This window comes from Pogoniulus pusillus, chromosome 10 (assembly GCF_015220805.1).
Source record: "Pogoniulus pusillus isolate bPogPus1 chromosome 10, bPogPus1.pri, whole genome shotgun sequence".
NCBI lineage: Eukaryota > Metazoa > Chordata > Aves > Piciformes > Lybiidae > Pogoniulus > Pogoniulus pusillus.
In genome coordinates this window covers 505,474-519,288 of record NC_087273.1, presented here as the reverse complement: position 1 = coordinate 519,288, position 13,815 = coordinate 505,474, and the positions used below count along the sequence as shown (strand labels likewise).

Below are 13,815 nucleotides of genomic sequence, written 5' to 3'. Positions count from 1 at the left end.
CGTGAAAAAGACCTAAACAGAAGGCACTGGAAGGCAGAGGGATGTTAGCTCGTTCTTGATGCCTGAGTCTTTTAGAATCCGTTGGCTTTTCATAGTCTTACTTTCCTTATACCAAGATTAGGGAGTGCAGAGAGAAAAAAAAGAAGATCAGAGCAGACAGATCACTTTGCTGCTAGCAGCAGCCTACCTGGGGACTACTAAGTGCAGGAGATTAAGAAAATCTTTAGTGACTGCCATAATTCAGAGCCCAGTTAAGTCTGTGAAGGGCCTGAGAAGCAATTATGGCAAACATCTTTTTCCTACTGCTTCTGTTCCTCAAGGAAAACCCAGGTCAGGTGAGCATCTTCCTGCACAAGAGTCAAATCTTTGTCAGAGACTTCTCAGTGCCCTTGGACTGAAAGAGATGGAACTGAGTATGTTCCCCAAGTCTCCCAGACATTAAGACTCCAGCTTTGCCTCAGCAGCTTTTACTGCAGATCTAGATCTCTTTTCAGTCGTATCACTTGTAGTGAGCTTCCACAGAGCAGTAGTAGACCAGGCTCTCAGCTGCTGCTTACACTACAGCTGCTCAGGCCACTATAAAGCTAATTCAAGCTAAAGAAGATGCTGGCAAAGGGATGACTCAGCTAAGGGTGACGAGATCCTGCAAGATGGAGCTGTCAAGCAATGAGGTCTGGGGCAGAATTAGGCTGTCTGTGTGGCAGCTGGGACAGGAAACAGAGCAAAGGGATACATTTTCAACAGTGAGTAGTAAGAATCAGGCTGAAGGAGATAAACATGTGCTAGGTCTCATGATCATAGACCACAGCTACACCCAAGTGCCTGATGGGGAATGCTGACTGCTTGGCAAACCATCAGGCAACAGCCAGTATCTAAATTCTTGGGGACAGACTGTGGCCAGGCCATCTAACTGCTCTTTAGATTGACAGTGATGAGGTGTCCAGGTATCCAAGTCAGGTTTAGAAGGGGCTTGGTGGTAGGACTGCTCCAGGCAGGATGGGGCACAAGGAGGCTTGCCAACAGTGCTGTCAGGCAGGAAAGTTTTTGGTAGATGCTCATGCAAAGAAAGAAAGAGGTGGAATAGCTCAGGGGAAAGCAGATGCCTTTCACTTTGGGTTTGAAGGACAGAGCAGAAAGGTTACAGATAAGCTAGCAAAGCCTGTTGAGTGGGAGGGGATTGGGAGATAAATGCAGAGTATCAACCCTGAGATTTACCAAAACAGCCTGAAACTAAACAAACAAACAAACGCAGATCTGTCTAGCATCAATGTTGTAACAGTTCTGCAGAACACCAAAAAGAACAATGCTGATGGTCTTCTCCTGAACATCCCTCCCCCAAAACCCAAAATAATTTGTCTTTTCTAATACTCAGCATAGGTTAATCAGATTATATCTGCTCTCTGCACCAGAACAGAATTTACTCCTCTGTGCCTTCCTGTGTGATCTGAAATTCAACGATGCCAGTGGGTCTAGGAGAAGCACAGGGTAAATCCAAGCATCTGCTTTACAAAAACTAGAACAAAGCAAATTTTTCTCTTTTCTCAGCCTCTACAAGTTTGCATTGTAAGCTAAATCCTCACCACGTGCAAAACATCACTTCAAAAGGTGTTTTTAAACACTTCAAAGCCAAAATTAGCTATTTGAATCAGCACTGGCTTTTGGGTCGGGACCTTTTTAATGGTAGACTCTTGAACATCTAAATTAGATGTTCTTATTAGATGTGCTTAAAGCCATTACAGCCTAAAAATTGCTTTGTGATAATAGGAAATAAATTGAGGATTTCATTCCCTGGAGGTGTTCAGGGGCAGACTGGATGAGACTTTCAGCAGCCTGATCTAGTGGAAGGGGTCCCAACCCAAACTGTTCCACGATTCCAGTTCTCAGAGTGACTTGTGTGGTTGTGACTGCAGTTAGCTGCCGCTCACGTTGGCGCTGTGGGGATAGGAGTAAAAGAATGAAAGCAAGAATGTTGGTAAAGAGAACTGGGCAGTTCCTGAGCTGATTCTTGGAAACAACAGTGTTAAGTCTCAGGGTTTAGTCAGAGGAGGGTTGTAGTCTCGGCAGATGGGGTAAGCAAGGCTTTGTTTTCCTGGCATGTCTCAGAGAAAGAAGTCTGCAATGCTTTGGAAATTCACCGCACTGCTATAACCTCCAAACTGTTATTTTAACCCAGATTAAACTCACTCTAACTGTGCTCCTTCCTGGATTCCTATCGATTATTAAAGAGCAAGGAATAACCTTGGAGTGCTGTCATTAAAGATACTGCTGCTCACAATACATTGGGAAGTTATTTTGGAAGGCTCACAAGATGGAGGATGAAAGGAAAAGCAGATTTTTGGGGAGACACTCCTTTAATTCCTCTTTCTCCTCCCATTTATGTTGAGAGAAAATAATTTTTATTCATGGATATATTCAAAGGTGCCTTCACTTCACAAGGGCTATCAATAAAACAATGGAATAGGAAAAAGAAGGAGCTTTTCTATGTAGTTATCTACCAAGGGCACTCTCCACTGGAGAAATAAACCACTACATTTGCAGCTGGGTACATACAGGCAAGAAGAAGCACAGGAAGGGGTTGTTCTGGGAATCTGCTGAGCACCACTGCTAGCTGCTTGGCAAGCATATACAGGATGGTCTATCAGACAGTGATAGAACTGGTGTGGCTGGAAGAGACCTTTCAGACCATCAAGTCCAGCTGCTTATGTGAAGCATAAGCATCTATTGCTAAACCACTGCCACTAAACCATATCTCTCAGCACCATATCCACACAGCTTTTCAATCCCTCCAGAGATGATAACTCCATCACCTCCCCAGGCAGCCTGTTCCAGTGCCTGAGAACCCTGTCTGTGAAGAATTTTTTTCCTAATACCACTGTTAACCTTCTGTGCCCATCCTGTTCAACAAGGTCCTGAGCATTACTGAAAAATACTCCCAAAATTCAGCCAACAAAGAAACCTCCATGAGCCCACCTGGGGAGTAAATAGATTGCCAAGGAGAAGTCATGAATGGCCTGGTAGAGCAGGCAACTCCAGCAAGCCTGAGACTAAGGCGAGCAAAGTCTTCGGCAGGCTTGGTAAAGGTGCACGTTGTGACAGCGCTGCAGCACTTGGTCTTCTGCTCAGCACGGGACAGAGCAAACTCCTTAGGCTGCAGAAAGTCCAAGCGGATAAGGTCAGATGGTTCTGGAGCTGCTGCCCCACTAAACAGTTCCGAGTCACAGATTCTGGAACAGCCTGGCTGGAGAAGACATTAAGATCATTAAGCCTTTGTAAAATTAATTTTCTTTTATACCTCTTCTGCTTTATAGCTCCTCCTTTCTTCTATCATTTGCTAACAATGTCCTCTGGCTGCTTTGGGGTGGGTTTGGTTTTAACGTGGTAGTTAACCTGTGTTCTGATAGCTGGGGGGGAGGGGGAGGTCATACTTAACACAGTTGAGCCCTTACTCTGAACACTGCAGCAGGTAGGGTGCCCCACTTGCTGCCTGTGTCAGGCCATGGTTCTGAAGAGCATGTGTTTGGCATTTTCGTCTGGGGATGAAACATTTTAACATCCCTCAGGAGTCGATGTCCCATTTTCAGAAGTCACTCATGTGTTTTGGAGCCTCATTCTATCTTCTTTCAACAGATGTTAGACTTCTTTGTTCCCTTTCAAATTAAGAGATTGGATGCTTCTGAAGATTTTACTCCAGTCTTTCTACCTGATAATTCAGGCAATTGGAGTATCTTCATAAGCACACCTCTGACAAAACCCATTTTTGAGGTTCTGGACTACTTTGTATTTCTGAATTAGCAGGCAGATCATCAAAAGCAGCATCTTCCAACAGCAAGATCTGAGGTACAGTGCAGTGCTCATAGGGCTCCTCTTCTCTGCGTGGCACGACTCCCACTGCTTACAGTGGTGACAGACTAGGAAGAGCGAAGACAGCAGCTCGTCTATTATTAGGGGGTTTATTCACCTGTGATGGGTTAGAGGGTTTTTTTTTAAGGTGAACCTGTAAATACATGTGCATAGCAAAGCAACGATAGCTCCAGAACAAGCTCATATTCCTCACAAATTGGATTCCCTTTAGCCCAGCTCACCCTAAGAGTCCTTCCCCAGTTCTGTTTCTTTAAAACCCCTCCAAGGTAGGTAAACTCCACCAAATGCAGCAGCAATTTAGCAGAGGTGTAACACTGTGCCTACGAGAGAGTCCTTCTGTGACCTTGCCAAGTTTACAGAGTGTGCCAGTAGCAGTGCTGGGATTAGAAAACTGACTGATTAAAGTTTTGCTCACTAGGATAAAAAACTTGAAATGAATCATCTAATTTTCCAGCATGTCCTCAGGTTGCTGCAGGCACAATAAATTACATTCATATAAATAAAAGAAGAGTCAGATATATTTCAACACTATGCCCCATTCTAAAAAGTCTCCACTACCTTAAATTTCTGTGTTCACAGATAGTGACACACATCAGGACCACAGAAACACAGAGCTGGTGAGTTTGGAAGAGACCTTGGAACTCATAAAGTCCAGCGGACCAGGCCTTGTCAGGGTGAAATGTCAGGATCATCTACTTGACCCAAAATACACAGAGCTCCACTCAGACCTCTCTCCTGACTCAGCAGGCTCCAGAGCAAGCCCTGCCCGATGAACATCGGACGCTGTCCCCACTGTCTCCACGAGGAATGGGTGTGCAGGGGTGCTGGATGGTCTGGGGATAACCTTGCACTCCAGGGAAAGCAGCAGAGTATAAATAAAAACAGCAACAAGTAGTGCAGTGGAAAACAAGCAGCAGAAGCAGTAATGGAATTAATGACTGCCAAAGCCTTGCACATCGTGGCAAAAAATGCAATCCATCATGTAGCTGCTTGTCACTCCTGCAAGGGCTTCCAAAAGCCTAAGGTTCACCTAAGGAGGTGAATCCTCAAGATTTCCTCTGGAGGTCTTGAGCAGGCCAGTCTAGTGGAAGGTGTCCCTGCCTTGGGGTTAGAACTAGATGACCTTTAAGGTCTCATAGAAGCCAAACCACTCTGCGTTGATTTCACTAAGGGGTCTTCTCAAGGAGGCCATCTACTCCACCCACTGAGTGCCATGGGTGAGATCCTTACTACTGGGCCTGGAGCATAGCCCTGTGAGGAGAGGCTAAGGGAGCTGGGGGTGTGCAGTCTGCAGAAGAGGAGGCTCAGAGGTGAGCTCATTGCTGCCTGCAACTACCTGAAGGGAGGCTGTAACCAGGTGGAGTTGCTCCAAGCAAGCAGCACCAGAACAAAGGGACAGAGTCTCAAGCTGTGCCAGGGGAGGTCTAGGCTGGATGTTAGGAGGAAGTTGTTGGCAGAGAGAGTGATTGGCACTGGAATGGGCTGCCCAGGGAGGTGGTGGAGTAGCTGTCCCTGGAGGTGTTGAAGCAAAGCCTGGCTGGGGCACTTAGTGCCATGGTCTGGTTGATTGTCTAGGGCTGGGTGCTAGGTTGGACTGGATGATCTTGGAGCTCTCTTCCAACCTGGCTCATTCTATGATTTGAAAGAGTAGCTCCTCAGAAGGAAGTTTTACTCTCTGAGCAACTAGTTAACATCTGTGTTTTTGTCAAGATACTGACAGAGCTACTTGGCTGGCTTGGTGGGCTACTAAAGAGGAGAGTGGGCTATTTTAAGGTTCTTAAACATTAAATTGAAAACTGCTACATTACTAGAAGCATTATTTTTCCATTGTCTCTCTTTTTACTACATCTGTTACAGCAATTTCCAGAAGTCAGAGAGATAATGATGGTGGATGTTGTTAAAGAGACCAAAGCCTCACAGTATCTCCTTGTGCCAAGGGAGGTTCGGGTTGGAGATTAGGAAGCATGTCTTTGCAGAAAGGGTTCTCAGGAACTGGAACAGGCTGCCCAGGGAGGTGGTGGAGTTATCATCCCTGGAGGGATTTAAAAAGCTGTGTGGATGTGGTGCTGAGTGTGGTTTAGTGGCAATGGCTGAGCAGTAGTGGAGAGACTGTGAGCTCTAGGTGAGCAGCTGGACTTAATGGTCTCAAAGGTCTCTTCCAACCTCAACAGTTCTGTGGTTCTATAATTCCTTAAACTTGTCTTACTTCTCTGTTCAGCTGATGCCATAAGGAATTCCTGCAGTTCTGAAAGGTTCAGGAGGTGCATTTTGACTTTGAAGTAATTGGATTTGGAAGGCCTTGAATGTCATCTATCACAGAATCAATTATAGGACAATTTGGGTTGGAAGGAGCATCAAAGATCATTTACTTCCAAGCCCTGTGCCATGGGCAGGGGCAGCTCCTACCAGAACAGCTTGCTCCAGGCTTGGAGCTCCATATATTCTCTGGACAACCTGTTCCAGTGCCTCACCACCCTCATGGGAAAGAATTTCCTCCTAACATCTTACCTAAATGGAGATTCTTCCAGTTTGAAGCCATTACTCCTCATCCTGTCACTCCATGCCTTTGTAACAAGTCCCTCCCCAGCTCTGATGTAGCTCCCTTTAAAACCAGGAAGGCTGCCCTAAGATGTCCCTGCAGCCTTCTCTTCTCCAGGAAGAAGAGATTTATTTTCCAGAGAACAGATTAACAGCTCTGGCTTTGGTATGACGCTGAAGAAGACATGGAAGGTGTTCACATGGAGTACATTCCCGTTGCATTCTCATTCAGGAAGGCACCCTTATTCAGGCAAACACTTCAGCTCTGAACACATGCCTGGGCCCAGTGAAGTAGCTGAGCTGTGATCACACTGCAGCTAACGACGGATACAAAGCCGAAAGACAATCACGCCAATGGGGTTTGGATTGAGGCTTCATATTTTTCAAGTCCTAAGTCTATACATACAGAAATGTACATACACATATACACACACCCCCACACAGGCACACACACTCAGAGCTGTCCCCAAGCCAAGCCAAAAGATGAGAGACTAGCATTCCAGAGCTAACTGGCTAAGAAACCAGAATCAACCTGGAAAGACAGATTCTAAATACAGTGGCCACTTCCTCCTTCCCACTCCTTAGATACCAAGTTTGCTTCTCCTCAGGTAAGCAGTTAGGAAAGCCTGAGCACTTCCTTCCTGAATCTTCCTTCCGTCCTCACACGCCCCAGGTTTCGATCTCACAGAACAGAAATGTCTTGGCTGTGTGCAGGAATGCAGTTTACATAGCTTTTGTGTCACGTTTGGATGCCAGGAACAGGAATTAATTCCTCATCTGAAGAGCTGAGTCTTCTGGTAGGAGATCGATGTTGGCAAAAGCACAGACTTTGCATCACAGCTCACTTTGTGGGGCTGTCTTTAGAGGAGATACTGAAGAAAAAGCAAGGCACCATTTTTTTCTAGGTTGAAGTGAGGTAAAGATTCCTCAGTGAAAGGGTTGTGGAGCCCTGGAACAGGCTGCCTGGGGCAGAGGTGGAGTCACTATTTCTGGAGGAGTTTAGAAGGGCAGACTCAGTGCTAAGGGACATGGCAGTGTTGAGCTGATGGTTGGAGCTGATGCTCCCAAAGGTCTGTTCCAGCCCAAACAATTCTATCATAACAGTATGACAAATCCTGACAATTCTATTTCTTTAATCATTAGTGATTCAATTACTTCTTGAGTTAATCATTCCTTTGCTGATAAAGAAACTGAGGATCCCCCCTGACTTCATCTCTCAGATAGAGCCAAGCTGTCTTTTTAGAAGCAGTTGCTGAGAAGGGAGCTGGGTGGAGCTGCTCCAGACTGCGCAGCACAGGAACAGCCTTTCCGCGGAGTGCTTCCAAAAGGCAGTTTATCTCTCTAGAAATCTCAGGACTACCAGAAGCAGTAAGACTTGCTCTCTGAAACAACACACAGAAGCCTGCCCAGTGTGTTTGAGGAGGCTTTTACTGTGGTGTGAAGAAAAAGACATGGCTACAAGCTGATGAAGAGCTACGAATGTGCAAACAGAAGCAGACGAACAGTCAGAAAGTGCAGGGAAAGAGCAAGAGGAGTACTGACAGAATCGTAGGACTCTTTTGGTTGAGAGATCATCAAATCCAACCACTGACCTAACACCACCATGCCCACAAAAACATGTCCCAGAGTGCCATGTTCACATGGTTTTTGGACGGCTCCAGCGGTGGTGACTCCATCACTTCCCCAGGCAGCCTGTTCCAACCCCTGACCCCTCTTTTGAGTATAGAATTTTTGCCTAATATCCAACCTAAACCTCTCCTGATGCAACTTGAGGCCATTTCCTCTTGTTCTACCACTTGTTATTAAGGATAAGAGACCAACATCCACCAGGCTCCAACCTCCTTTCAGGGAGCTGCCGAGAGCAATTAGGTCTCCCCTCAGCCTCCTTTTCTCTGGACTAAACAGAGCCAGGTCCCTTAGATGCTTCTCACCAGACCTGTTCTGCAGACGCTTCACCAGCTCTGTTGCCTTTCTCTGGACACACGGTCTGTGCTTTTTGGAAATGAGAATGAAACCCAGAAAGCAAACTGGCACCTCTTTTTGCCCTGTTGGGCTTGAGGGAACTGTAACATCTTCAGCAGATGAGCAAGTGGCATCTAAGAAGTTCTGCTTGATACCACTAGTTTGTCCCCACAACAGGGAAGGGGAAAGCAGGCAAACCCCCTCCAAACCATAAACTTAGACATGTCTAACAATTTCTTGTTCATTTAAAAGCTCACAGCTGAACAGAAGAATTCATTTCAAGCAAGTAAGTTGCAAAACTAAATGGAGAAAGTTTCATGCCTTGGTGTTCTGTAACAGTTTGGTCTAATGGTTTGCAGCATACTTAAGATTTGCTACTTTATAAAAACGAAAAAGCAAAGACATATATCTCCAAAGCCATAAGGAGCCTACTTCAGCCAAAGCATATCACAGAGGATCTGAAACACAGAGAGATGGAAAGTGAAAGAATAAAACAAGCTCCTTGTAGAGGAAAGCCTACGCTAAGCCTACACAGTCTAGAGGTCTGACTAAGAATGTGTAAACTGCCTGCAGCTCTGCCAGGAGTGCACACGAGGCAATTTTCCTCTTGCCTATGGCAGAGGATCTCGTCCCGAGGAGCACAGCTTTCAGGATTCTGCCTAAACAGCCCTTCTGCAGGGCTGTGTAGGAAAGAAGAGTGCGGTGTCAGTTGTGGTCTGAGTCTGAGAAGGAAACACATTGAAAGTACCGCAGTGGAGTCTGATTTGCACTTGCTAGTGCTGGGGCAGTGGTTGGACTTGATGTGCATAAAGGTCTTTTCCAGGCTGAATTGTTTTAGGATTCAAAACTACAGCAGGGATCTATATCGCTCTGATGCGTGTATCCTAGAGTAATAATTCCAAGCCCATCATTTCCCAGACTGCATAAGGATGCCAGCTGTCAGTTCCCAAAGTATTAACAACTAAAAGCATTTGAACGAACGAATTACATCCAACTGCTTCTTAGGGCTCTGCTTACCAAAGCCAAATCAGCACTGGGGATGCGTAACAGAACTGTCTTTGGCAAGTCTCTCTTAGCCGCAGAGAACCTGAGGGCAGGACAGCAATATTTGTTTTCTTCTTTCTCTTGGATTCTAGCAGAATTTATTTATTATTAATAATAATTATCATAATAATAATTTAATAATTCATAGTATCAGCCAGGTTGGAAGAGACCTCCAAGATCATCCGCTCCAACCTAGCACCCAGCCCTATCCAGTCAACCAGACCATGGCACTAAAGTGCCCCAGCCAGGCTTGGCTTCAACGCCTCCAGCCACGGCCACTCCACCACCTCCCTGGGCAGCCTATTCCAATGCCAATCACTCTCTCTGACAACAACTTCCTCCTAACATCCAGCCTAGACCTCCCCTGGCACAGCTTGAGACTCTGTCCCTTTGTTCTGGTGCTGCTTGCCTGGCAGAAGAGCCCAACCCCACCTGGCTACAGCCTCCTTTCAGGTAGTTGCAGACAGCAATGAGCTCTGCCCTATGCCTCTTCTTCTGCAGGCTGCACACCCCCAGCTCCCTCAGCCTCTCCTCACAGGGCTGTGCTCCAGGCCTCTCACCAGCCTTGCTGCCCTTCTCTGGGCACACCCTATCTGCAGCTATGCAACAGGAGGGCAGATATCACTGTGACAGCTTCACTGGGTATCAGAGCAAAACCATTCTTCAAATGGCGTCCTTCTGTTCCGTCACAGCAATGGCTGCATGAAAACAGAGTAACAGCCAAAGAAATCAAACTCCTGGGTGTATGAAACACTGAAATGCTTGGGAAACTGGCATTTTTTCAGGCAGATTCCAGACAATGACACTAGGCTGCAGGTTTTATAACCGAAGGAAAACTAAAATGGTAGAGAATACAGGTTAACCTCTCCATGGCCTTTCAGGAATGGTGATTAATGATGCCTCACATAATGGTAGCAACAAAGCTTTGAAGACACAAAATACTGCTAAAAGCTCACCACTGTCCTGAACCAATCTGTGTATAACAGCTCCTTCCCCCCCCAGAAGGGACCCTAACTAACCAGAGTGAAGCAATTCAAAAATATATGCCAGGCAAATCTACATTTCACTGCCAAAAGTTTTCCCCAAGAGGTGAATAACATTTTCCATAAGTCTGTGGAAATGACTGAATTAAGTTTGGTAATGAAATGCTCGTAGCTGCTTTTTATGTATGATTCAACATTTCATTTCTCTACTGAAAAAATATGGGTTGCATTAATTGCATAAAGGGAAGCTCCTATTTATTATTCAATGAAAAGATTAACAGTCTAAACCACAATATTCTAATACACCAGGGAATATTTATCTCAATGTTTAAGGCATGAAATTTGCTTATCTTAACCCACTTTTCATCCTGGAAAAAAATTATTTATATGATTACAGTTCAATTTTACAGACTTTCAATTACATCTGAAATACAGTGAGCACATTTTGCAGTAAGTGGTGCTAATTACAGAGTGGATATTTTGTAATTAAAATAGCTTAGCTCTCATTTTCATAAAGCTCTGTACATGAACCAGTTCAGCCACCACCAATCATGGCACTGCTGATGGCTCGAGAAACAGAATAATTTTCCATCTTCTTTTCTCCCTGCAAGAAACACTGAGAGCTGAAGAGAGACAACTCAGGAATCCCTGCTTTGCCTTCTGACCTTCTGAAGTCACTTGCTACACACCTAAGCTGCTCTACTGATGTTGGCTGTTCTGCTGACCCACTCAGACACAATCTTACAGGAGGCAAAGGTCTGCAGAAAGTTCTGTTCACTTAAAGCAGACTAATACAGGAGAATCATAGTATCAGCCAGGCTGGAAGAGAGCTCCGAGCTCATCCAGCCCAACCTAGCACCCAGCCCTAGACAATCAACCAGACCATGGCACTAAGTGCCCCAGCCAGGCTTGGCTTCAACACCTCCAGAGATGGCAACTCCACCACCTCCCTGGCAGCCCATTCCAGTGCCAATCACTCTCTCTGACAACAACTTCCTCCTAACATCCAGCCTAGACCTGCCCTGGCACAGCTTGAGACTGTCCCCCATTGTTCTATTGCTGCTTGCCTGGCAGAAGAGCCCAACCCCACCTTGCTACAACCTCCCATCAGGTAGTTGTAGACAGCAATGAAGTCTGCCCTGAGCCTCCTCTTCTGCAGGCTGCACACCCCCAGCTCCCTCAGCCTCTCCTCACAGGGCTGTGCTCCAGGCCCCTCCCCAGCCTTGCTGCCCTTCTCTGGACACCTTCCAGATCCTTAACATCTCTCTTGAGTAGCCCAGAACTGGACACAGCACTCAAGGTGTGGCCTGAGCAGTGCTGAGCACAGAGGCAGAAGAACCTCTCTTGTCCTGCTGGCCACACTGCTCCTGAGCCAGCCCAGGATGCCATCGGCTCTGCTGCCCACCTGGGCACACTGCTGCCTCATCTGCAGCTCTTCTGTACCAGTACCTCCGGGTCCCTCTCTGCCTGGCTGCTCTCAGCCACTCTGGCCCCTGCCTGTAGTGCTGCTTCGGGTTGTTGTGGCCAAAGTGTAGAGCTCTGTACTTGGCCTCATGAAATCTCATCCCATTGGCCTCTACCCACCCATCCAGCCTGGCCAGGTCCCCCTGCAGGGCTCTCCTACCCTCCAACAGATACACACCTGCTTCTAGCTTGGTGTGAGAATGCCTGAAACCTGCACACCTGCATTCCACCCAGTGGATTAGAAGAGCAGTGAGGTGAAATATTCCTGGTGGGTTTCAGTGCTGAGAAAAAGCATTAAGCTTTCACATTCAGCTCAGTTTGGCATTGTATGCTCCCATTTCTGCAGTAGCTTCAACCAAAGGCTCCTTGTCCTGATCACAGCCAAGCCGTGCACAAGCTGGACAAGCACTCTTAGACTCCTGCCTGCCAGTCTCACCACTGCTGTGGCCATCACGCTGGGATGTTCACCTTCTGGGTAGCAAAGACATTCAGGGAACCATAGACTTGTTCAGGATGGAAAATCCCTTTAAGACTGAGTCCATCTGTTCTCTAACTCTATCAAGTTTGCTGCTAAACCACATTCCTCAAAATCACCTCCAGGGATGAGAGTTCAACCACATTCCTGGGGAGCCTGTTCCAGTCTTTGTGAACGCTTTCAGTGAAGAAGTTTCCTCTGATATCTAACCTGAACCTCCCCTGGTACAACTTGAGGCCATTTCCTCTTCTCTTCTCCTATCCCTTGTTACTGGGGAGACCAGTCCTGAACTGCTTCCAATCTCTTTTCAGGGAGTGGTAGAGAGCAATGAGGTCTCCCCTCAGCCTTCTTTTCTCCAGACTAAACAAGCCAGCTCCCTCAGTTACTGCTCGCCAACCCTGCTCTTCAGACCCTTTCTCATCCTTTGCTGAGGCTCCAGCACCAAAATGTCTTTCCTCTAATGAGGGCTGAGTACAGGGGGACAGTCACTTCTATCCCTCACATCCTTTACAGTGGGAGACAGAAGGTGCTCCCTGTCTTTTTTTCCCACTGCTATTAACAGTGCAGTCGTTCTGTGGGAGAACAGGTTGAGAAGGCAGTCTGGAAGCTGTGAGGCGCTGACTGGCAGCATGATGACATGGACCCTAAACAAATCTACCCCCTCAATCGGCTTACACAAGTTGTGCTACTGACTGGCTTCCCTCCTGAGCCCTGGGAAATCAGGACAAGCTGAGATCTACACAGCTGGAGGCAAAGAGGCGACGGCCCCCCATGACACAAGGGCATAAAGCGAGTTAAATGAAGCATTCCTTAGTCACAGCAAAGACAGAGGCCTGGAAGGACAGAGGAGTGCCAAAGAAACTTCCCAAGATGTTAGGGGGCAGTAATTACTTTTGCCTTTTCTTCATTTGGCTCTTTATACAATTGAGTTCACTCAAAAGTGCATCCTTCTGGGAAGAGGATGAGCTAATACTGGCTGTAATTGAGCTGTGCTCCTCTGCCTGGTGTAGCACCACTGAAGTCAATAAGAAACTTAAAGGTCTCATTTCTGGACCTGTTGGAAAGCTTCTCCATCAATGCTGGACCATATACCATATTTCTCCTCCATCTGCTATTTAACTCAGGCTTAGTATGAAGAGGGTTGGGTTTTCTGTTCTGGTTTATTTTTTGTGCTGTGCTCCAAATGCAGAAGAATCTGAATCACAAGGTTATGCCACAGCTTACTTAGGCTGAAGCTAATCAGTCTCCACATTGAAGTTTTACTGTTTGCCATGAATTCTGCTCCTGAGGTGCACCCAAGTGCAAATGCAGGCACCATTTTGATTTATCAGAAGTGGACAGTATCAAAATAGAACCATCAGCAGCAGCCTTCTCCTGGTCTAGCTTTCTCATGAAATACTGAACAGCTCAAGTACTCAAGCAATTCCTCAAATTTATGTGCTGAAAGCTATTCAAATATAAAATAAGCACTAACAAACGGGCAACCTT

At 46.4% G+C, this 13,815-nt stretch overlaps 1 long non-coding RNA gene across 6 annotated transcripts in view; it reads right to left on the bottom strand.

Moving 5' to 3' along the window:
- LOC135178539 (uncharacterized) overlaps window positions 1-13,815 on the bottom strand; it is a 70,738-nt gene that overhangs the window by 16,380 nt on the left and 40,543 nt on the right. Inside the window, exons 5-6 of one of the 6 annotated variants that reach the window (XR_010303598.1) lie at window positions 9,379-9,448; window positions 3,167-3,958 (exon numbers count right to left, since the gene is read on the bottom strand). This is a non-coding gene — a long non-coding RNA (uncharacterized LOC135178539). The other 5 variants (XR_010303596.1, XR_010303599.1, XR_010303597.1 and 2 more) reach the window with 5 other exon arrangements.